General features: G+C 42.1%; 1 long non-coding RNA gene across 2 annotated transcripts in view; it reads right to left on the bottom strand.

The window, feature by feature from the left end:
- The window catches only part of LOC144930441 (uncharacterized), a 36,730-nt gene that overhangs the window by 3,844 nt on the left and 7,621 nt on the right, over positions 1–25,265 (bottom strand). For both annotated transcript variants that reach the window (XR_013635631.1, XR_013635632.1), the window contains exons 2-5: positions 6,780–6,917; positions 6,459–6,570; positions 3,243–3,425; positions 335–469 (exon numbers count right to left, since the gene is read on the bottom strand). This is a non-coding gene — a long non-coding RNA (uncharacterized LOC144930441). The remainder of the gene's footprint in view (positions 1–334; positions 470–3,242; positions 3,426–6,458; positions 6,571–6,779; positions 6,918–25,265) is intronic.

The raw sequence follows: 25,265 nt of genomic DNA, 5'->3' as shown, positions 1-25,265 counted from the left end.
AAGTACGTGATGGTGGTTTTGTACAAGTTCTCCAGCAGCTCTGCATTCTCTTTGGCTTAGAGGAAATCAGGGACACATGAGCTCTCTCCAGCTAGAAGTGTGCTTTGACGGCCAACACATGCTTTTATGAACCACAGGTAAATAAGAAAAAGAACGGGTGGCTGGGTAGAAGTGGGAAAAGTGGGAATCTGTGGCAGATTTACATTTCCCATCACCCTCAGTCATATATCCTACTCTTATGTTACTTACATTACTGATCACACATCCCCCCACACCTCTACACCACAACAAGCCACTGCAGTCAATATCGCATACAGTTCTACAGCTCACTCACGAGGTGTCTGCAAATGTCCACCTGGAGCCCTTCAGGCTTCAGCTCGGCTGTGCCACCAAGGTGCTCATTAACTGCAGCTTGGAGCCTCTTCAGTCCCAAAAACGGGGCACAGAGGTGAAACGTAGCTCTGCATTCCTGAAAAAGAGTGTCGCACCATTTAATTGTTCCCTATCGAGTGCTATGTTCATTCAAATGGAACTAATCTCCTTGACTGCTCATCTAGTCCAGGATAAAAAGGGATTCACCTGGATGTAATTGGCAGAAAACATGCAGGAATGTCTAATATGGGGGAGAGCTTCCACTGAAACCTGGAAGTAGCATCAATGTCTTTTTGGAACAGATATATCTATGAAAGCTGCTTCACCAGGCATAGCTGTGGTCTCTCCTCTGTTCTAGAGAGGCAGGGTGCAGAGAGACAGGAACAGAGACCTGTCGGGGTCAGACCCATGACCTATCCTGGACTCTGGTGAGGCAGCCATAGACCAGTCTGGCTGGAATTGACTCAGTGGGCAGGTAATAAACTGAGGGGAGAATTTGGGCCTCCACAGCAGGCAGGAATAGCAGAGCTTCCCTGGCATTGGGAGGAAGATTCCTTTTCCTTAGTAAATACGTCACTGTCGGTCTTACCATTGAAACCTCGGGGTTTGGGTCTTGCAGGTGCAGCAGAAGTGTGACCCAGCTCTGTCTAACCTGATCAGTGAAATAGGCCTTCCATTTTCTCTTTGTCAAGTGGGCCAGGATGCCAAATAGGACAAAAGCCAATGAACGAAGAGGCCATCATCCTCCTACAGCCAAGAAAGCCCCGCAAGTTGGTAACTAAGGGACAATCACATCATGCACCTAGCACAGCCATCTCTTCTATGCTAAAGCAGAGTGATTCCAACTACAGCTGGTTGGAAGAACTTGAATTAACCAATTTTTCGTCCAAATTTGCTGATTCGTCAAAATATTTTAGAGACAGTTCAATTTTGATGAAATTTCTCCAGAAGCCAGGCAGGGATCCTTAGAAACCTGTTTGTTGTCCTGCCAGTGCACCCACCCAGCTCCTTGGCAGATCATGGGCTTCTAGGCCCCCGGCTTCTGAACAGCCTATCTGGCAGGCTGACAGGGAGCCAGGAACTCTGGGAGTCCTGGCTCTCAAATTTGCAACTCCCTGGCACCTCCAGCTCCCAGAGTTTCCCGGGTCCCCAGCTCTGGGATAGTCTGGCAGCAGACTGCCCTGGGCCAAGGCTTCCAGAGGAGCTGGGTTGGGAGTAGTAATTCCATTTCACAAAGAGTTTTGAAATTTGGGGAGGGAGGTTCCCCCAAATAGGAACAAAACCAAAATTTGAAATCTCAAAATTCTCTGCAAAATGGAATTATCATTCCCACCCTCTCAAGTAAAAATGGTATAGAGCAGGCCCAGCACTCTATTGTTCTCTGTAACCCCCTCTTCATGGTTATCTAGCTACCTAATCCAGTATTCAGACTTTCTTTGCCATTCTCTGTGGAAATAAAGATGAACAGAAGGGTGAGACTGTGGGAGCAGGGATGTCATCCCCATCCTCCTAATGCTCTCCTCCTCCGTAAAACACTTCTCTCCCCTGAGGCCTAAAATCTCTTCACTCTGACATGAGCAATGCCCAGGGAGTCCACATCACACATTGTAAATGGAGTCTAATCAAGATCAGTTGAACGGGGTTGGAGAGTTCATAAGAACGGCTATACTGGGTCAGACCAAAGGTCCATCAAGCCCAGTATCCTGTCCTCTGACAGTGGCCAATGGCAGGTGCCCCAAAGAGAATGAACAGACAGGTTATCATCAAGTGATCCATGTCCTGTCACCCAATCCCAGCAAACAGAGGCTAGGGACACCATTCCTGCCCATCTTGGCTAATAGCCATTGATGGACCTATCTTCCATGAATCTATCTAGCTCCCTTTTGAACCCCGTTATAGTATTGGCCTTCACAACACCCTCTCACAAGGAGTTCCAGAGGTTGACAGTGTGTTGCGTGAAAAAATACTTTCTTGAGTTTGTTTTAAACCTGCTACCTATTAATTTCATTTGGTGGCCCCTTGTTCTTGTATTATGAGAAGGAGTAAATAACAACATTTCCTTATTTACTTTCTCTATACCACTCATGATTTTATAGACCTCTATCATATCCCCCCTAGTTGCCTCTTTTCCAAGCTGAAAAGTCCCAGTCTTATTAATCACTCCTCATATGGAAGCCGTTCTATACCCCTAATCATTTTTGTTGCCCTTTTCTGAACCTTTTCCAATTCCAATTATCTTTTTTGAGATGGGGCAACCACATCTGCACGCAGTATTCAAGGTGTGGGCGTATCGTGGATTTATATAGAGGCAATATGATATTTTCTGTCTTATTATCTATCCCTTTCTTGATGATTCCCAACATTCTGTTCGCTTTTTTGACTGCTGCTGCACATTGAGTGGATGATTTCAGAGAACTATCCGCAATGTCTCAAACATCTCTTTCTTGAGTGGTAACAGCTCATTTAGACCCTATCATTGTATATGTATAGTTAGGATTATTTTTTCCAATGTGTGTTACTTTGCATTTATCAACATTAAATTTCATCTGCCATTTTGTTGCCCAGTCACCTAGTTTTGTGAGATCCTTTTGTAGCTCTTCGTAGTCTGCCTGGGACTTAACTATCTTGAGTAGTTTTGTATCATCTGCAAATTTTGCCACCTCACTGTTTACCCCTTTTTCCAGATCATTTATGAATATGTTAAATAGGACTGGGCCCAGTACAGACCCCTGGGGGACACGACTATTTACCTCTCTCCATTCTGAAAACTGACCATTTATTCCTACCCTCTGTTTCCTATCTTTTAACCAGTTACCAATCCAGTTCTTTTTAACCAGTTACCAATCCAGTTACCAGTTCTGTTCACATACATTGTCAAAGCAAGTCCAAATCTGTGGGGTGAGGTCTCTGAAGGAAGAAGCTATGTCCTTCTCCGTCAGCTCCTTCAGGACTTTGGCCAGTGCCTTCATGCTCTCACCAATGACTTCAGAACTGAAAGTGTCATTTAAGGTCCTGATCAGTATGTCCAGAAGAAACTTCTTGTGCTTTTTCACCTGTACAAATATATGACATTAAAAACCACTTATCACTGATCACACTTCTAATAAGTTTTCTTTAGCAATTATGAAGCTGTGGGAATTTCATCTATACCCCTGAGACCTATAGCTATATTTCAGACCGGGTGCTAGCTACAATGAGCCAAACTCGGTGCCATATTACACCTGTGTAATCCTATTAGATTCCTAGCTACTTAGATTCCAAGGCCAAAAGGGACCAGTGTGATGATCCAGTCTGACCTCCTGCATAACACAGAACTTCCCCGAAATAGTCTCTATTTGAGCTAGAGTGTATCTTTTAGAAAAACTTCCAAACTTGATTTTAAAATTGCTAGTGACAGAATTCACCATAACCCTTGGTAAACTGTTCCAATGGTTAATTAAAATTACCATTAAAAATGTAAGCTTTATTACCAGTCTGGATTAGTCTAGCTTCATCTTTCCCCATTGAATCTTGTTATATCTTTGTTTGTTAATGTGAAGAGCCCATTATCAAAATTTATTCCCCATGTGAGTAGTTATAGACTGTCCTCAAGCACCCCTTAACCTTCTCTTTGTAAAGCTAAGTAGATTGAGCTCCTTGAGTCTATCACTAAAGGCATATTTTCCAATCCTTTGATAATTCTTGTGACTCTTCTCTGAATCCTCTCTAATTTATCAGCATCCTTCTTGAATTGTGGACACCTGATCTGGTCACAGTATTCCAGCAGTGCTCATATGAGTGCCATATTCAGAGGGAAAATAACTTCCTTACTCTTATTCAAGATCCCTCTGTTTATGCCTCCAAGGATCATCTCAGCCCTTTTGGCCACAACTTCATACTGGGAGATTATGTTCAACTGATTATCTACCATGACTCAAGTTTTTTTCAGCATCATTGCTTCCTGGGATAGAGTCTCCCATCCTGTAAGTATGGCCTGCACTCTTTGTTCCTAGATGTATACATCTACATACGGTCATATTAAAGTGCACATTGTTGACTTATGCCCAGTTTACCAAAGGATCCAGCTTGCTCTGTATTGACTGCAAAGAGGTTACTAGGGTGAGAGAGCAGATTTTGGCCTAGTGCATTGTGTGCAGCCTCTGTAAACTCTGAACAACTGTTTTCCTTGGTTTCTCTAGTTATGCTGCATTCTATTCAGTATTCTCTCTTACCGCCTCAAGCACCCCATAGACTAAATTTCCCAAATGGACAATGCTGATGGACAATGCTGTTTCTATCATGTGACCTTTCTTCCAAGATGTGTAAGACAGACTTAAGGAACTTCTTCTCCCTGAGCATTGGATCACTCATTAGCTGAAATAAAATCAACATGTCCGTTAACCCCAATATGTTCATTAAGACTGGGAATATAATTTGAGCAGACATGTAATATACTAAAACAACAAGGAGCCCTCCTACAGCCACAGTCTTGTGGATACAGACTAACATGGCTACCCCTCTGATACTTGGCACATAATACATTGTAACTTTATTATTCCACACAAATGAGAAATGTCTTAAAAACATGGAGCTTTCCTTTTGGGCACTGTACTAGGGGTCCACTCACCTTCTGAGAGCCTCTTAGTGGCTGGGTATAGTACCACAGTCCTTTTCTCACCCCTGGTGCACCCTGCCAGTCGACCTCAGTGAGTCTTCTGTGGGTCAGCCCTCTGTCCGAGTCCCAAAGTCCAAATGAACCCCTTCTGGGGAAGTAAAGAATAGTCCCATTTCCCTCACTAGGGTCTTCAGCCCCAACTCTGGCCCTTTAAATCTTGCCCTTTGTTCAAGCTCTCCATACGAATTGTCCCCTTCGTGGGGCTTTTGCCATGGTGGATGGTAGGGGAACCTGGGCCTGCCCATTACTATGGGTTCCAACCCATGGACCTATAAACAGTAGCTAGGCACTTCTTGATTTCAGTTCACTGTTGCTTCTTCTCCAGGCTTCTTCCTACCAGCCACTTTCACCTCAGGGTTAAAGTTCTTAGGGACTCTTTTCCTGCAAACCAAGCTTAAGCAAATGTTGCCAGAATCAAACTCCGGCTATCCCCTGAATTTCTGTGGCCAGCGAGCAGCACCCCTTCTTGCCCCTCCAGTTCCTGCCAGGAACTGACCTGCTAAGACCCTGCAGCTCCTTTTATCTGAGCCTGATGGGCTCTAATTGGCTGCTTTCACGAGGCCTCTCTAGACAGACCTGGAGGACCCACCTTTGTGGCTCTTTTCCTGGGGCAGGGTGTAGTAGGACCACGGGGCCTCTTGTAAGGCGCCTCAAAGCCCAGGTACAGCCCATCACAGGCACAGATAGATTATTTTTCTGAGAACCAGATGAGCCCCGAAGATAGTTGCTTAGCGTAAGTGGGAAATATGATGCAGATGTTGGAGGAAGGCTGTGGAAAGGGAGGGTGCTCCAGCAGGTATCACACTAGCCTAGGACTTAGGAAACCCAGGTTCAATTTCCTGCTCCCTCAAAGACTTCCTGTGTGACCTTGGGCAAGTCACTTAGCCCTTCTGTGCCTCAGTTCCCTGGCTGTAAAATGGGGATAATAGTGCTTCCCTACCTCACAGGAGTGTTGTGGGGATACATACATTAAAAAGAGTTTTGAGGTATTCAGATACTACAGTAATGAGAACCTAAGATAGATGTTAATGTATTTGTATGTTGCTTGTTTCATAGTATTAGGACACTAGGTTCATTCAGAAGATCTGCTGAGCTAAACCAAAATCAGGAGCTGTTGGTTAGGATCAGCACTAGGACTTGGCAGAAGAGGTCCAGTCATCCAAACTCTGTCTGTATCTCTCTCACTCTCTCTCAGCCAGCACCAGTGGCTGTGTAGCTAGTATAGGCAGTGACAGCGATAAAAATAACACAGAGAGAAGAACTCAGAAAGGTGTAATGAAGTTCCTTGTGAGGTTTCCATATAAAGGAGGATCCATCTTACTATCTAAATGACAATTACTCCTATGAACTGAACTGTACAACTCCTGAAAGAAAGGCACACAACAGACAACAGCCTAATGGTGAAACTGCTCTTCAGAGCCCTGTGTCTTACCCGGGCAAGGAAAGCTGTGCTGGTGACTCGGTGGTTTTCTGTTGGGGAATTCACCCAGGGAAGGAGGCTCTGTATGATCTCAGGTGTTATTAGTCCCGATCTTAGCAGAAGACTGGAAGACAAAAGAAACCGCTTTTGGGGTAGATTGCACACTTCGAAAACTCAGCTGCTCTGACCATACAGCTCTGATATCTAGGAGTGGGAGCTGTGTGTTTCCCACCCAGGGCACCCCCCACAAAGCTATAAACTGGAAGTTCCCTCTCAGCCACTCTATTGGTTACTGATCCCCAAGCATGAAATGATGCCTCCTAGATCTCTTACCTCACCAGCAGATACACCCCCTCATGGTGAGTCTTGGGGTTTTCAAGAAGAATCCAAGTTCTCTGCTTCCTGAGTGCTCTCACCAGTCTCTCATTCACACCCTTGAAAAGCACAGAATCTAATGCTTCGATAGAAAGCCTGGTGAAAGAGAGGCACAGAACTGCAGCAATCAGAAGGAAGGTGCAGCCTGAACAGAGTCTGGAAACCCCGGTTACTTGTCAGGTCTGCTGTTCATCGACAGTTCATCCATTGACAATAGCCTGGAGACCAGTGTCCCTGGAAGGACTTGATACCAGGAGGTAAGTTTCAGTCTCATACATCTCATATGACTAGTTTTGCTAGGGACAACATTTTGCAGTCATTTTTCTCTTTCTGCAAGGAGTATGGGCACTAGCAAAGTACAGTGATATGGAAAAAATACATGATCCGGACCGAAAAACTAGGGGCATAGAGTGTGGTGATCACTAATGGACATTTTGGGTAATATCTCCAGATATGATGTGACAGAGTGCTGTGGGCTTGCACTTGAGTCAGCACTCTGGTCACTATTAGTACTAATTTGGTTCCCCACAGAAGGCCTAATTGGACAGAGGTGTACCCTGATTACCAGGCCAGATTGGGGCTAGTGAGTCAAGGAACCAATTATCCCATTAACAGGGAAACTGTATAAAAGGACACAGGCAGGAGCCCTTTGAGGGGAACAGACAGAGAGAGAAACTAGGGTGACCAGATGTCCCAATATTTGGGGCTTTATCTTATACAGGTGCCTATTACCTCCCACCCCCTGTCCTGATTTTTTACACTTGCTGTCTGGTCACCCTAAGAGAAAAAGAAAGACAAAAAGCTAGGAGAGCCTGAGAAAGTGAGTTCTCTGAGTGGAAACACCATACCCTCCCTCCCCCCACTTTTGGAGAAGAGGTTAGAAAGCTGAGATACAATGTAAAGGTGCTATCTATTGGTAGGGGGATTAAATAGACTACATGTTGGTGTTTACAAGCAAGAAAGTCTCAAAGCGGTCTGTGTTTGTGGAAGACGTGGGGGCGCAACATCCCTCCCTCTCACAGCTGGGGGCTCATCAGGGATTTCCCTATTATCTGTGCTATACCCCTCTGTACCAATATTCCAGTCATGAGATTTATCCCATCAAGTATCTGTGATGCCAGTTAAGCTCAGTTATGACTTATGAACTAAAACTCCCAGTTCTTACTGTTTATTCCCCATTATTATTACTCCTAGCATTTGTGTATCGATTTCTAAGATGTTAAGCAGATGCCTCTATGTTTTTCCCTCTTGTTGCTCCTATAACTCTACTGGTTTCAGAGTAGCAGCCGTGTTAGTCTGTATCCGCAAAAAGACAAGGAGGACTCGTGGCACATTAGAGACTAACAAATTTATTTGAGCATAAGCTTTTGTGAGCTACAGCTCACTTCATCGGATGCATCACGAAAGCTTATGCTCAAATAAATGTTAGTCTCTAAGGTGCCACAAGTCCTCCTTTTCTTATAACTCTACTGTAATTTTCCACATCTACTTCTCCCCAAATATCTAGTCCTCTATTAAGATCACCTTTTTTACCTGGTGGCTTTTGTCACTTGCCCCCTCTCTGAACTTAGTTTAAAGCCCGTCTCATAAGGTTGGTCAGTGCATGAAAATGTTCTTCCCCTTCTTGGTCAGACGGACCCCATCTCTTCCCAGCAAACCTCCTTCCTACAACAGCATCCCATGGCTAAGGAAGTCAAACTCTCCCATCGACCCATCTTCATAACCCTATTATGTGGACATGCCTACCATTGAGTGTATTGAGCAGAAAGAACACTCAGTGCAGGAAACAAGGGGACTGAGTTAAACCGCAGTTCACATACTTCCATTTACAATGACTAATACAGCTCGCTCTCTTAAGCCAGTGGGGATCGTCAAGGTACAAAAGTATTTCTGTAGATCAGCATGTGATTATTTGTATTGCAGTACTGCCTCATAGTCCCAGTCACAGACCAGTATCCCATTGTGCTAGGCTATACAGACACAGAACAAGATGGTCCTTAACTGTCATTAATTAACACCTATTAACAGCACAACAAACAGACAAGAGAATAATAAAGTAAGCAAAAAAGGCCCCTTTGACCAGGTACCAGTATATAACTAATGTAATGCTACATATTTAGGGAACTTTCTCCCTAATTCAGGGTCTGATGTGACTAAGCCCCTGTTCCATACCATTGTGTAAACTGGGAACTTGTACAATTGCACAAGATGGAAAAAGAACAGGAGTACTTGTGGCACCTTAGAGACTAACAAATTTATTTGAGCATAAAGTTTTGTGGGCTACAGCCACATCATCGACTGCATAGAATGGAACATATAGTAAGAAGATATATATATATACATACAGAGAACATGAAAGGTGGAAGTAGCCATACCAACTGTATGAGGCTAATTAATTAAGATGAGCTATTATCAGCAGGAGAAAAAAACTTTTGTACTGATAATCAAGATGGCCCATTTAGACAGTTGACAAGAAGGTGTGAGGATACTTAACATGGGGAAATAGATTCAAAATTATTCAATATATCTTCTTACCGTATGTTTCAGTCTATGCATCCGATGAAGTGGGCTGTAGCCCATGAAAGCTTATGCTCAAATAAATTTGTTAGTCTCCAAGGAGCCACAAGTACTCCTGTTCTTTTTGCGGATACAGACTAACATCGCTGCTACTCTGAAACAAGATGGAAAGTACGCAGTGGCACACAGTTGAGGCCTACTCCATTTTTAGTACATAAACAGGAGACCACTTCCACAAGAAGCTACGGGCATGGTCATCACAGAGTTTGCCTGTCTCTGTGCTGTTATGCACCCCTCACTGTCTACACCTGGCTCCATAAAGTCAGGCCTTTCAAAAATGCAGCATCTTGTAGGAGCACAGGTAATTTTAATAATGCTTGTTCACTGCAGCTAGCCCATAGCAGGTCTTGGGGTTGCAATTCATACACTTGTCTCACTAATGAGGATCAACGGATCAGCCCATACTGAATGAAGCTTTACAACACACCATCACTTAAAACACATTACAGTCAGAGAGGATGATAAATATACCATTTATACACATTATGTACAAGGCCCAAAATGCCTGAGGAAGCAAGAAAACAAATGTGGTAAATGGAGAAAATGCATTACTACAAAAATAGTTAGCAGATTTACTCCTGCTAGCTAAAAGGTTCTGTATAACGTACAGTAAGATATAGGGCTTAACCCAACTCAGTGCTAGGTTGAATTAAAGTCAGTCAAAGTTTTGTCTTAGTAGGGTATGAGACCCAGATCCTTAAGGGTATTTAGACTCCTAACTTCCACTGAAATCGATGGGAGCTAAGAGCCTCAATACCTCTGAGGATCTGAGAAAGGACTGTAGAATTTGACCCAATAACAACAATAATAATAATTTGCGTTTCTAGAGAGATTTTCTTCTTCAAAGCATTTTACAAACATGTTTTCTAACTCTCTGCTTCAAATAAAAGCCATTATTAACAGACAATTATATTTTTCCGTCACAGCACAGACAAATAGGAGAGTGAAGATAACACAATTTATTAAAGGGATTTTAAGCATGTTCTTTCATGGAAAAAAATTAAAGATCCAGCACTCTATAGATGACTCTGCTTAGCTGTGTGCCTTATGGCTTAAAGCAGAATTCCAAGAACATTACTTCGCTTTTTGAAACAGTTTCTCAATAAATGACAATTCAAAATATCTGCTTCCACCTAGTGGTGTGGGTTTGCATAACCTGTGTTATTTATATTCCCTGTTTTAGATATCTTTGCCTACAGGATAAAATACATCAGAATCTACTGAGACAATTCACACTTTTGCACAAAGCTACAACAGCACTAAGAATGCATATATTTTTTAGCAAATAGGATCATTAGGGACAAGGGAAAGGATAATCCCAAGAAGCAGCTCTCTCTTTCTCCTTCACTCTATTCTATATAGGTTCTTATACTATCATCAGTGCAGTATCTGAGCAGCTTCCCCTAGTACATTAATAATATGACTAACATCTGTCATGGTAATATCTTTTATTGGACTAACTTCTGTTGATGAAAGAACTCCAGAGTTCTTCTTCAGGTCCTTGAAAGATTGTTTCTTTCACCAACAGAAGTTGGTCCAATAGAAGATATTACCTCAGCTAGGGTGACCAGATGTCCTAATTTTATAGGCATAGTCCCGATATTCAGGGTTTAGGTGCCTATTAAACCCCTCCCCCCATCCCGATTTTTCATACTTACTATCTGGTCACCCTATACCTTACCCACCTTGTCTAATATCCTGAGACCGACATGGCTACAACATGATTGCAAATAACATTTGTCAGGTCCAGTTCATTCTCTCTCATCCTCTTCTCATGGGGAGAATTGTGTGTGCAGTGGATTGTTTTGTTTTGGTAGGGCTTTGATTTCTGGTTTGTTTGGGAGTGAGGTTAAGTGTACATATTGCTCATGTATTTATATTAGAGAAGTCAGGTTGAAGAAATGCACTTTGCACTGGGAAAGGTAGGGAGGTTTGTCATGGTCCTTAGTTCCTTTGGGAGTTTGTTCCACTGTCACAGACTGTCCCCTGAGAAAGCTCTATCTCCTGCACAAACAAACCTAACCTTATCGTAGAAAACTTCATGGTGCCTGAGAAATAGGACCTGTCAGCCTGGTACTTTAGAGATACTGGACCCTGGCCATTGAGCACCTTGAAAATAAGGACCGAGACCTGGAACCTGACTTGGTATGTTCATGTTGCAAAGTATGTACACAGCTGCACAGTGCCTGAAGGCAAACAACAAACAAAACTTCAATTACCACTGAATGAGGGGGCCTGTGGAAAAAAAACAGTGCAAATGTGTTATTAAAGACTGTGTCAAAATGCATGTGCACAGTGTTCAAACTACCTGAATCCTGGCATTTCCTAACTTTCCATTGCTCAATTTTGCACACTTACTAATCGTTATTTTAATGCAGATTTTTATACATTTGTTTGGCATATAAATATGAAGAAATACAGACACTGATTCATATCATTTTAGTGCAAACATCCCCAATTCGCTGTTTGTTTGCTTTTAAATAAAAAAGTACAGGACTAGATTCTGGCAATTTCTATATTCAGCTGTAAAGAAAGATATTTTTAAAGGTTTTAAACTGTAGAAACAGAGACACAGGAATTGTCTAACACAGAGAGGAACAGGTGATGTAGTGCACACTTTTCCAAGCCAGCAGAGTTGCTGCACCCCAAGAAATTCCCCCTCTATTCCTGAGTCAGCCTTTGCCAGAAGCAAGCAGACAAAAGGGTAAAAGTAGCTCTCCATTTTAATATAGGCTCTTGTAACTTCCTAGGTAAACTGTTCCCTTCCATTCTTTAGTTGACTACTACTCAGGCTCTTTTCTTACTGGCAAACTTGGAATTTGATTTTTTTCAGAGAAAAATCCAGGTTCTCTCACCCCCTCACCCTCCTCCAAAAACCACAGACACAAACTCACTCTCCTGCTGATACCAGCAGGAGAGTGAGTTTGTGTGTGTGGTTTTTGGAGGGGGGTGAGAGAACCTGGATTTGTGCAGGAAATGGCCCACCTTGATTATCATGCACATTGTGAAGAGAGTTGTCACTTTGGATGGGCTATTACCAGCAGGAGAGTGAGTTTGTGTGTGGGGGGGTGGAGGGTGAGAAAACCTGGATTTGTGCTGGAAATGGCCCAACTTGATGATCACTTTAGATAAGCTATTACCAGCAGGACAGTGGGGTGGGAGGAGGTATAGTTTCATGATCTCTGCGTGTATATAATATCTGCTGCAGTTTCCACGGTATGCATCCGATGAAGTGAGCTGTAGCTCACGAAAGCTCATGCTCAAATAAATTGGTTAGTCTCTAAGGTGCCACAAGTCCTCCTTTTCTTTTTGTTTTTATTTTCTGTCTTCCAGCAGATGGTGTTGCAAGTCAATAGTATTGTTCATGCTGTAGCTGTATTACATTTCCTTGACTTTAGCTTGCTCTAAGATAATTTTATATTTGTTATCAGAGTCAAACCCTGAGCTAATGTAAATCACATCCTTTCATTAAAGTCAAGAAACTTTGCCAATTTACCCCACCTGAGAATCTGATCTTTGCAGTTTAATACTAATTAAGCCCCTTCTATATTTATAAGGGGATCATTTTCCTCAAATGGTTTTAAATCTGATGTCAAATCATTTCAAGTTTAAATGTGTTTAACAAAAATTAACTGGTTCAAGTTAACATACCTGGGGGGCCAGATATGTTAAAACTGTTTAAGAAGGGTGGTTGAGTCTAAATTTTAAAGATATTTCCAAATACGGACCACAGTTCAGGAAAGCAGCCCTATTCATCATAGCATATGAATGACGTAAGCAAGTTCTTAAAATTTGGATCTTGGCTCATGGCCATAATTAAAAAATTCATTGACACAGCTGGACACCATCCACATTTGAAACATAAAGTAGCTTAAAACTGTTCTAGCTTGAAGTGGTTTGAAACTGCTTCAGGAAACATGGTCCTCTTACAAGTATAGATGTGAGGTTGCATATATACAGAGTAAATGCTGATTTTAATCATAAAAATTTCCTAAGCACCTTACAGAATATCTAATTGCTTATTTTTAAATCCTAATCAGAGAAAAATTAAAATGATTTGTGCAAATAACTGAATTCTAAGTATTGTGTAACAATAAAAAGAAAAGGAGTACTTGTGGCACCTTAGAGACTAACCAATTTATTTGAGCATAAGCTTTCGTGAGCTACATCCAATGAGGTGATGCATCTGATGAAGTGAGCTGTAGCTCACGAAAGCTTATGCTCAAATAAATTGGTTAGTCTCTAAGGTGCCACAAGTACTCCTTTTCTTTTTGCGAATACAGACTAACACGGCTGCTACTCTGAAACCTGTGTAACAACAAACACTCTTATTTTCTAGATCTACTGATAGCTAGCTCTGAGCCAACAAAACAGTATTTTCAGCCTTTATGGTTCTTTACTCCAGCAGATCTATTCTTTATCTAAGAACAAGCAAACCAAAGAATTCATAATATTGTTATCCCTTTTGATCTGAGCAAGTAGTGAATATATGGGGGACTTGTGAGTTGTTTCCACTAGGGGGAGAAATTGATGATGGAGTCAGGTATTTCTTTGATGCAATGCTGTTTATTTACAAAGAATGTACACAAAGTTCTATTTCCCTAAGGACAGCAGGAACCAGTTTCTTTGCTCATACTTCCAAAGCTCTTTCTAACCAACAGTCTACCCAAAAGTACGCTCTCTCTCTCAGCTTTTTCTGAGAGATCACACTACAAATACTTCTCTGCGGTTCCTTTGTGCTTCTGCAGTGTCACACTCCTTCCACCCCTTCCCCTTCCCCTCCCCCCTCCGACCATCCCCATCCCCCTGCATTTGCATTCAGACCCCAGTGAAAACCCCTTGTACTGCATGGCTCAACTCCTATTCCAACTTTACATTGTGGTGGCTTCTATTATGTCAGCCATCTATTCCACAAAGGAGCTTGATTATTCAGGATAAATGTAAAAACAAAGGACAACTAGTATGCCCACCAGGTTCAATAAGGCTTCACCTCCCCGCAGCATAACAACCTGTTTTCATGTTTTTTTTAAATCTTGTACACTTCCACAAAACCTACAGCATGCTTTTATTTTTACTAACCTGAAACAGGATATTGAATGCATAATTTCAGTTACACCAACGTAAATCTGTAGTAATTCATTAGAATTATACCATATTTATCCTGGTGGCAAAATATGTTAGCAAGTCACTAGAGAAAACATTAAACGTTTTGATAATTGTTATAACAGACCTATCACAAGCCAGAGAATTGAGATAATCATTTTTGGTTGGAAAATGCTGATGAAAATTAAACATTTTGTGCATTTTCCCCCCCATTTTCTAACCAGCCCAACAAGTAATGTTTATAGCCAAAAAACCTAAAGGGCATTCAGAAGGGCAGACTCTAGTAAAACTGCAGTTCCTGGAATTTAGCAGAAAGAAAATCATATGGTATTAAAGTGATGGGGAGGCTGTTTCTATAGCACTTCATTTCAACAGATTTGGATTCAACAAGTCAAATAGAGCATGTTTGCAGGTATCAGTAAAGCTATTCCTACACGGATATCTTCCAAATCAATTGCATGTTCCATTAAATAGTTATTCTCCATCCTTGCCTCAACCAGTGGTTCAAGGCGATAAGTTGACGATAAACATCTGTCTCTCTGACGACACTTGAGAGATTTCAGAAGAGAGCAGTATTTGTAAGGGACAGGATTCGTTGTAAAGTGATTCGATCCTATCTCTGTAGTACCCAGATTTTGAGGTTGGATAATAATCAATGGCATGGCCATATACATGCAAACACCATGTACATCAGGTACCAACCCAACAAAAAAAAACCTCAGGAAAATAACTCATGACCTTTGCCTCCAAAAAATAGGTCTCCATCTAGTAAGTCAAATGAGTACCTCCACCTTTTAAGGCTCTTACTGAGCAAAACACCAGCATGTCTTATGCAACCATTAACTTTAAACACATGCTTAATTCCATCCCTCTTCAGCACTGAATGGTACATAAGCAAGTGCTTAATTGCTTTGCTGAGTTGGTGCTTTAGCCAGGAGATGGAAATTGCATACATACAAGCAGGTCTGAAGATCAGTATTTGATTCAGTACAGAGCAGTAGAACAGGTACAGAGTGGTCAGTCTGTTACAAAACTTCTGGGAAAAGGAGGCTGGCAGTGTCTTTCTGGAACAGAGTGATCAGAACGGAAATTTGACAATACTTAAATTATTTCAATCCCAATGCTGTTAATAATCAGAGGCCTGATTCTGCCACGCTCATTTACATCAACTAGTAGTTTATTTCATGAGTAGTGCTCATGTAGTAAGATAATTCCACGTAAGTGTGATGGCCACCATCTTGGCCGATGCACTGGGGACCTCCAGAATTAAGAGCATGAGATGCTACAACTTAAGCTAAAGAAACAAGGCTCTGTAGCTGGGGACTGTCACAGCCCATATGCTCTGTGGCGCAGTAGAGAGTAGGACCTGTAACACACACTCACTGGTGGGTTACAGAAGGGTGGGAAAATCTGGCCCCATGACTGGCTGTGTGGTTGTGCAACGGAAACAAAGGATACAAAAAGCCCTTCCTCTTTCTCATGTACCTACCAGCACAGCTGAAACAGCCAAGAACTTAGTCCTCAAACGCAAGGGCTGAAGGAGTGCTAGCAGCACCGGTACCAATACAAAATCCAAAGGGGCCAGAATTAGGCCTGATGCCTTTCTGCACAGGCTGTTGGGTGTAGCCAACATAGCCAGCCCTATAACTCTAAAAAGGAAATGCAGGAGCCACAACTGAACTTCCAGCCAGAACCGGTGTGTGCTCCACCACTAGAGGCCCTGATGCAGCAAGCTACCCCTATTCAGCAAAGCATTATGCTTAACAAGTTTTTGCTTGAATCCCACTAAAGTAAACAGGATGTAAGCACATGCTGAAAGTTAAACATATGCTTATGCAATGTAGTTGTAGCTGTGTCCATCCCAGGATATTAGAGACAAGATGGATGAAGTAATATATTTTACTGGACCAACTTCTTATTGGTGAGAATGACAGGTTTCAGAGTAGCAGCCGTGTTAGTCTGTATTCGCAAAAAGAAAAGGAGGACTTGTGGCACCTTAGAGACTAACCAATTTATTTGAGCATAAGCTTTTGTGCTTCTCCGATGAAGTGAGCTGTAGCTCACGAAAGCTTATGCTCAAATAAATTGGTTAGTCTCTAAGGTGCCACTAGTACTCCTTTTCTTTTATTGGTGAGAATGACAGGCTTGTCACTCTCACCAGCCAAAGTTGGTCCAATAAAAGATATTACCTTACCCTCTTTGTCTCTCTAAGCATGTGCTTAGGTGGTCTAGCTGAATCAGGTTCAACTTAAGCATGTGCTTACCTCAGTCAGGACTCATTGAGGACTAGTTCTGATGCGGTACCCCTCAACACCCTATATACATGGCTGTACGTTCTAAAGGCATTGAGTCCTTGATGTTCTGCGACACAAAGGTAATCATTTCTGGCATAGGATTCCAAATAGTAAAATTAGAAGGAAAACTGTTTGAATGCATTAATCTCTGGCCAAATATTGCATAACACTAAATCCTGCGGGGAAACAGGCAAAGCTGATTGAAAGTGCATTTCAACTCAAATGATGTATGTGCTAGGGAAGTAGGCTGAGAAAACAGCTAAGATTTTTTGGGGCAGCTTCTGCCAATCCTGATTCACACCAGTTTAGAGCAAAATTTGACAAATATTATTGATAATAGATAACACCTTTATCTGAAGTTTACATTCTGTGTTCTAATCTAAAGTATCTTACACCACAACATTTTTGTCCAAAAGCTGGTGTAATTTAAACATTAGTGCAATAAAATGTGTAATTGTCTTTTCTGTTGACTTTTTCAAGGACCAGTATACAAAACATTTTTATTTTCAAAGAAAAAGTCTCCCTCTGGGACTAGAAAATATAACTCATTTAAACTTATGAAGCTATGAAAAAATACATTGGTGCATCAAGTGGAGACCTGCATTGTTTTCCAACTGGCTCATTAAGAGTCTGATTTTCGGATATGCCAAGTTCTCAGACCTCCAGTTCAAGTCAATGGGAGCTGCAGGTGCTCAGCATCTTTGAAAAGCAGGCCTTGTCAACTTCCAGTCCAAGGTTTTCAACAATTGCCAGCTAAAATTAGGCTCCTAGATCCATATTAAACAATAGGTATCCGTTTTTTAAAACCCTAGCCTTACTGCAAACACATTTTTGGAATAACTATAGCCATTCAATTTGCAGAAGTCTCTATTAAGAAACAAAAACAAAAAGAAGGAAGAAGGTGGTTTGCATTGCTAAGTGTATTTATTTCTCCAAACTGAAAGTAATTATTGTTTTCTGATTTGACTAACAGAAGATTTCGTAACCAAAAAACTTCTGGTCTCTGATGTTTAATGCATGCTGTGCTGGACATCCTGTGCAGCGAGCAATCTACATTGTATCCAGCTACCAATGTTTTGGTGCAGTGTCTTTGAAGATGAGTTAACTGTTTGAAGTGCAATATTAATTGAGTTAATACCTGAAAACATGCATTTCCATCCTGAAAAAACTATTCCCATGCTTATTTAAGAACATTACAGTAATAAATGGGCTGTTTTGACTTTTGATTTGTTATTTTATTTTATTGATGGTTCAAAATTAAGTAGTTTAATAGTTTTATAATAATTCCATTGCTATCAGATCTCTCTCCAATGTCTATATAAGTATTTCCCAAAAAGGATCACCACATTAGTCTCAGTCTTAATGACCTCTTGTAAAACAACAGATAATGAAAAGATAGCAGCATCCTGCATTGTATTGTGAACCTGTCAGATCTCAGAAGCTATAGCCGGTTCAGTCAATACCTAGACAGGACATCTCCAAGTGCTGTAGAATATAGCACTGGTATGAAGAATTCCACCTGTCTAGGTCAATATGGAATCGATGCCCAACAATGTGTCAGGGGCACAGTGCTGCTAAATGCGTCATCTTTCACATGAGCGGTAAAACTGACACTTGTGTGATCAGTAAGGATCCCATGGTGAATTTTGTAAAAGTAGGCGTTTTTTAACTCCAGTGATCTGGCCAGGCTCCAGATCAGCTAATTACATTTTAATCTAAGTGTTCCGGCACTTGCAATTAGACAATGTATTCTTCATCGCTTCCTACTCTGAACTGCTGCGCTATAAAACAGTTGCTGCATCCCATCTCAGAACTGGCCACATTTTAGTGGCCAGCAAATGACCCCTTATCTACATCACCAGGGTGTTGTGATACTTAAGCGTTCTATATATGATAGGGTTTTTATGTTGCCTTCCCCCCCCCCCATCACCAGAGCATCTACACGTGATCAGTAACAGAGTCCCTAGTGGTCTTAACTTTTGTAAAGTGTTTTGATATTTGGATAAAAATTGCTACATAAGAACAAAGGGTTATATTTTTAAAATACCAAATCAAGAGGCATCACAGTGAACTGGGTAGCTCTAGCGACTGTGGTTTTATGGAGCCTTTTACCCACAGGTGCTAGAACTAGGGATGCTGGGAGTGCTGCCAGATCCCCTGGCTTGAAGTGATTTCCATCATACACAGGGTTTACAGTTTGGTTCAATGATTCAAACAGCACCTCCACTATACAAATTGTTCCAGCACTCCTCCTTTCACCTTTGTGTTACTGGTACATGTCAGGTGAACAGTGACTAAAAGTTGTTACCTTCTGATGACCAATGGAATATATTAAATAAGATGGTGGCTCCATTTCCTCGTCAACAGATGATAAAACAAAGAGGCTGAGGACAAAATGAGCATGGAGATTGACATAAAAACCCTATCATATATAGAACGCTTAAGTATCACAACACCCTGGTGATGTAGATAAGGGGTCATTTGCTGGCCACTAAAATTCAGCCAGTTCTGAGATGGGATGCAGAAACTGTTTTACTTAGATGAGGCCCCTCCATTTCATGGTTGGCAGAGGAAAGTTTGTGCTACAACTTCCAGGCTGTACCTGTTCTCTGAATAAAAAGACTCTAGGGCTGTTGGTCTGGCACCTCTCACCAGTATTCAGGTGACAATCAGAATATTCCATACAACTGCAGCATAAAAGAATGGGCCCCAGCCACACTATTCAGTAGGATATATTTGGTCACAAAGATTTCAATATAGCCTATCCACAGTCACACAGGAGTAAGTACCATGTAGCAATAAATAATGATGTACAGATTGAATAGACAATGTACAAAGCCAGTAAGGAACAAAAAGTTCAAAGACTTAAAGGACTTTTACAAAATAAATTCCAAGACTCTTTACAACTGGAATTTCTGGGATTATGGTCAGATTTTCATCATAACTTGTTCACTTGAAGGCCAGAGGCAAAATGCACACAGCTGCACGTAAGCATTTATACTGTTTTAGTTCTTGGTATCCGAATTGCTAAGTCACAAAACCTTCTTTTCATCCCTAAACATCTTTACAGACAAAGGGAGCAGTTCAGCATTGTCATTAATTCCTGTCCATGGCTTGTTCCTTCATTAAGCCCAGCCTGGTCATGTCTCTGCATATGATGTCCTGACATCTAGCTGATGGTCAGATCTAGTTTGGACTGAGCTTGGTTGTGTGCACTTTCTTTGGCATCCTACCAGCTTACCATCTGCTTGTCTTCTGCAGTGTCCCGAGGTGTAGCAGAGCCGGAACATCATTCTGGCACTTTTGCTGCACAGAGGATGCTATTTTTCTTTCAAAATGGCACCCTCCGCACAGTGTCATCTCACACTTACCATAGGTGCAAGGTCACGCCACCTGGAAGATACCATTTTGGAGAGCCAAATGGCATCCTCCACACATTTGTGTGAGGTCACTCCAGTGGGGGTGTTCCAGTAGTGTACAGCTCATTCAGGACTATACCACTGACAGCGTCCCCATCATTGCAATCTTTTTGGTTCTAGCCAAACCTGTACCCTGATTTCACATCCCGCTCTCCTAACATCATTTTTCTTAAGCTCCTTCTACTTTACACCTATCATCTTTCAAAGAACTCTGACCTCTACTTCCTCCAGCCTTCTGAGGTCTGTTTCATTTAATGCAGCTGCTCCCAGACCATAGAGTAATGTTGTTAGTACACTGCTTTGATAAATTTTCACTTTGGTCCAAACAATGTTTTTATCAGTCCATAATTTCATCTGTTTCTGTGCAACACTCATAGCTAAGACACACCTCCTTTTAACTTCCATTGGCACTAATCAAGCTTCCTGGGTACATACAAGATTTTACAGGTTCTATGACTTCAGGACTGATATATTTCAACACTATCTGTTGTTCCTTTTCCAACATGCAACCACTTGATCTTCTTGGCATTAATTGTAAGTCCTAGTTGACTACACCAATTCTCCAAAGTAGAGAAGAGAATATCTTACACCATTTGACTTGAGCCAGTTGCTTCAATTTTCCACCAATTCTTATAACTTTTAGTACTTAGCTTTTATAATTGCAGTTATCTGGAACTCCATATGACTTTGCTACTTTCCATAATGCTTCCCTCCAAACTGAATCAAATGCTTGTGAAGTCAATGAAAACTGCAAACATCTTTAAAACCCATTTTCATTTTCCCCCACCATCAACTATCTGAGCATGAATATCTGATTAATGCAACTTTGGCCTGGTCTAAACCCACGCTGTTCCTTGCCTATTTCCTCTAAAATTGGCCTTAATCTGTTAACTGCTTTCATCATGATTTTTCCCAGTACTGACATCAATATAATTAATGGGGATCATCAGTAACTCCTTTCTTCATGATTGTCTAAAGGCAGTAGTTGTACCATTCAGCTAGTATCTCTTCTTGCCCCCATACCTTCTTGAATATTTTTTCTAATGCTCTGATAGCACTCGTCCCACCAGCTTTTAGCAGCTCAGCAGTTATATTGTATATTCCTGCAGCTCTCATTTTCTAATTGCTTCACTGCTCTTCCTATTTCTTCTTCTGATTACAGTTCAGTGCTGATATCCACACTGCCTTGCAAGTTGCTCTGTTTTCTAGGATGTCTAAAATGCTTGCATCTGGATCAGTGACAGGGTTCAGCACTTTTTCAAAATGCTCCTTCCATACTCTCAGCATCTATTTGGCATTTGTTCTCAGTTCACCGGTAGTCTTTTTTACTGCATTCATCATTGGCCTGATTGTGTTTCCATGCAATTTAACCTTTTTGTATATTATTTTCTTCATGCCTCCTCTAGTTTTTGAGCCCCTTCCTTCCAAAACTTTTGCTTGTCCAATCGTTGTGATTTATGCACTGCTTTGTGCAATGCTTTTGGAAGGCAAGCTGAAGAGGGTGGAACTGCTGATACCTGTTCCTAGCATGCCAGTAGGCTATGGCATGGCATTCCCATGACCTGGACAGGGCAGACTGGCCCAACAAGACATTACATCTGAAACTCACTTGTTATAGAAACAGTACTGCGAACCAAACAGATTTATATGGATTCTGATCCACTAGCAAATAGAAATGGTCATAGATTTCAGATAACGGCTAAACACATTACACATATTGCGAGCGGGAATGATAGAACTCTATTTGCGTCAGGCCAGGCTCAGCTAGTAACAGAGGAGTTAAGGAAGTTACAAGTTTCCCTTAAAAACAACAAGGAGTCTGGTGGCACCTTAAAAACTAACAGATTTATTTGAGCATAAGCTTTTGTGGGTAAAAACCCCACTTCTTCAGATGCACTTCAGACCCACGAAAGCCTATGCTGAAATAATCTGTTAGTCTTTAAGGTGCCACCGGACTCCTTGTTGTTTTTGTGGATACAGACTAACATGGCTATCCTCTGATACTTGTCACAAGTTTCCCTTGCTGCCACACAGGAGATGCATTGCCTAGGTACAGGAAAGTCGACACTTGGAAATTACACTGTCCTTTACTCTGGACATTCAAGTGGGCAAGTGAAGCATAGAGATAAGGTTGCTACAGCAGTGGGCAAGAGAACAGCAACTTCATCGAACAGCTGGAAACTGGTGTCTGAGCAGATTGTCATAGCAAGGTTTACTACTACCTACAATAAACCATGCAAAACTGTGATCTGCTGTTACATACACAAACAAAAGCAGGAGAAGAGGAAGAGAAGGACAGATTTATCAACAGCTAGATAGCATTGTAGATGAGATTCCTGATCAAGCTATGATCCTAATAACGGGAGATATGAATGCAAAGATTTGTGGCAGATATGGTAAGCAAATGAACAGAGCTGGACCACATGGCATTAGGATAGCAAACAATAATAGAGAAAGGTAAGAACTTGCTATAACAGGGGTTCTCAAAAACTTCATTGCACCACGACTCCCTTCTGACAACAAAAGTTACTATGCGACCCCAGGAGGGGGGCCAAAGCTTCAGCCCACCCAAGACCTGGCTCCCCCGGGCCAAAAGGGGCCAAAGTTGAAACCCAAGGGCTTCAGGCCTGGATGGGAGGGGCCTGTAACCTGAGCCCAGGGCTGAAGTCCAAGCCTGAGCCCTGCGCAGGTCTCAGACTTGGGCTTCAGCCCCAGGGCCCCAACAAGTCTAACGCCAGCCCTGGTGACCCCATTAAAAAGGGGTCCTGACCCACAGTTTGAGAACCACTGTGCTATAACATGCACTGATTATTGGTGATACTTGGTTTCCTCACAAAGACATGCACAAGGTTACATGGAACTCAGCAGAAGACGGTTAAACCACAAACCAGACTGACCACATGTCAGGAGACCAGGTTGTAGGCAGTCAGGCATCGTGGTCAGAGTGGGGAGTCATGCCTAGTGGTGAGAGTCCAAATGCCAGAACCAGGGATTGAGACAGGGCCAAAACCAAGAAGCAGGTCCAAAGACCAGAACTAGAGTCAGAATCCAAATGCCAGAGCCAAGAATCAAGACAGAGTCAGAGTCAGGAATCAGAGCTGAGGGTCTGAACCAGATCATCAGGGGCATGGAAGACAGGAGTGGGCCGGTTCTGAGGCAGGAGCAAGGCTGGGTGTAGGATGGATCTGGGCTGAAGCTGTGGAGGAGCAGAGCAAAAGCAGGGCTTAGTGAGAGCTGAGCACAGGGAGGCAGAGAATCCATGGGCACTGAGCACCCAGCAAGCTACTGCTGCTGCTGAGTTTAAGAACCAGCCTGCTAACTTCTTCAGCCAATTAGGCAGGGTGGTCCATCAAGCTGCCTAGCTAGCTTGTTAGGGTGCCAAGAATATGGCGCAGCTGAGGGCCTTACTCCTGACACCACATTGTTATCAGTAAAAAGCACAGACAATCACCACTGGCACTAACCTCCGATGTGGCAGTGATCATAAACTACTGGTGGGAAAGGTTACAATTAAGTTAAAGTCCGAGAAAATGATGGGTGCAACTGGAGCCAAATTTGATCTTGATAAATTAAAGGATAACTTATGAGGGAGGCATACAAAGTAGTACTTGGGGGTATTTCAGGCCATTACTCTGCAGTGAAGAAATCTCACTACAGAATGGATGGGAACTATTCAAGGACACAACACAAAATGCAGTGGAGGAAGTAACTGGAAATTGTAAGCAAATAGAGGAAAGCTGGTCAAGTCTGTGAAAGAAGAATACTAAAGGAAAAATGTAAACAAGCTAAGACTGCTGAGAAAGTGGAAGAAGTAAAAGCATTGCACAAAGCAGTGAAGAAATCACAAAAGCATCTCAATCCTATTATTGTCAGTGGAATTAGAGAGCAATTTCCGTGTGTGGGTGTGAGCGCACACACACAACACATTAATGATATGGGTTAAAATTTGACCAGATTCTGATCTCACCTAAGTCACGATTCTACAGAAGTCAAGCATGCACTCAAGGCGCCCCTCCTCAGGACTTCAATGGGACCCAAGCACTTTCCTGACTAGAAGTGCTTTTTGGAATCAGGGCCTTTAAGTCCAGGGTAGCAGGGTGCAGTCTCTGAACCTTCCCCCCTGTGCTGAAACATGCTCCTGCAGACACCTTTCCTCCGTTCCTCTCCTTTGTCTTCACCATCCCACACATCTTTCAGCACACTCAGCTACTGAGGTGACTTTAGCCCTGTACTAAGTCACATAACAGTCAACCCTTCCAGGGGATTAAAGTCCAAACAAACCAAAAATAAAATCTTCTGCTCCTCTTGAGCTAAGCAATCCAGCCCTGTCATAAAAATAAAGGGAAGAGTAACCACTTTTCTGTATACAGTGCTATAAAATCCCTCCTGGCAAGAGGCAAAACCCTTTCACCTGTAAAGGGTTAAGAAGCTAAGATAACCTCGCTGGCACCTGACCAAAATGACCAATGAGGAGACAAGATACTTTCAACTCTGGAGTGGGGGGAAACAAAGGGTTCGTCTTTGCCATGATGCTTTTGCCGGGAACGGATCAGGAATGCAGTCTCAGAACTTCTGTTAGTTAGTAAGTAATCTAGCTAGAAATTCGTTAGATTTCCTTCTGTTTAATGGCTGGTAAAATAAACTGTGCTGGATGAAATGTATATTCCTGTTTTTGTGTCTTTTTGTAACTTAAGGTTTTGCCTAGAGGGATTCTCTATGTTTTGAATCTGATTACTCTGTAAGGTATTTACCATCCTGATTTTACAGAGGTGATTCTTTTACCTTTTTTTTAATTAAAATTCTTCTTTCAAGAACCTGATTGCTTTTTCCTTGTTCTTAAGATCCAAGGGTTTGGGTCTGTGTTCACCTGTACAAATTGGTGAGGATTTTTATCAAGCCTTCCCCAGGAAAGGGGGTGTAGGGTTTGGGGGGATATTTTGGGGAAAGATGTCTCCAAGTGGGCTCTTTCCCTGTTCTTTGTTTAACACGCTTGGTGGTGGCAGCATAGGGTTCAAGGACAAGGCAAAGTTTGTACCTTGGGGAAGTTTTTA

This window comes from Lepidochelys kempii, chromosome 1, assembly GCF_965140285.1.
Source record: "Lepidochelys kempii isolate rLepKem1 chromosome 1, rLepKem1.hap1, whole genome shotgun sequence".
NCBI lineage: Eukaryota > Metazoa > Chordata > Testudines > Cheloniidae > Lepidochelys > Lepidochelys kempii.
This window is presented reverse-complemented; position numbering and strand designations above follow the sequence as displayed.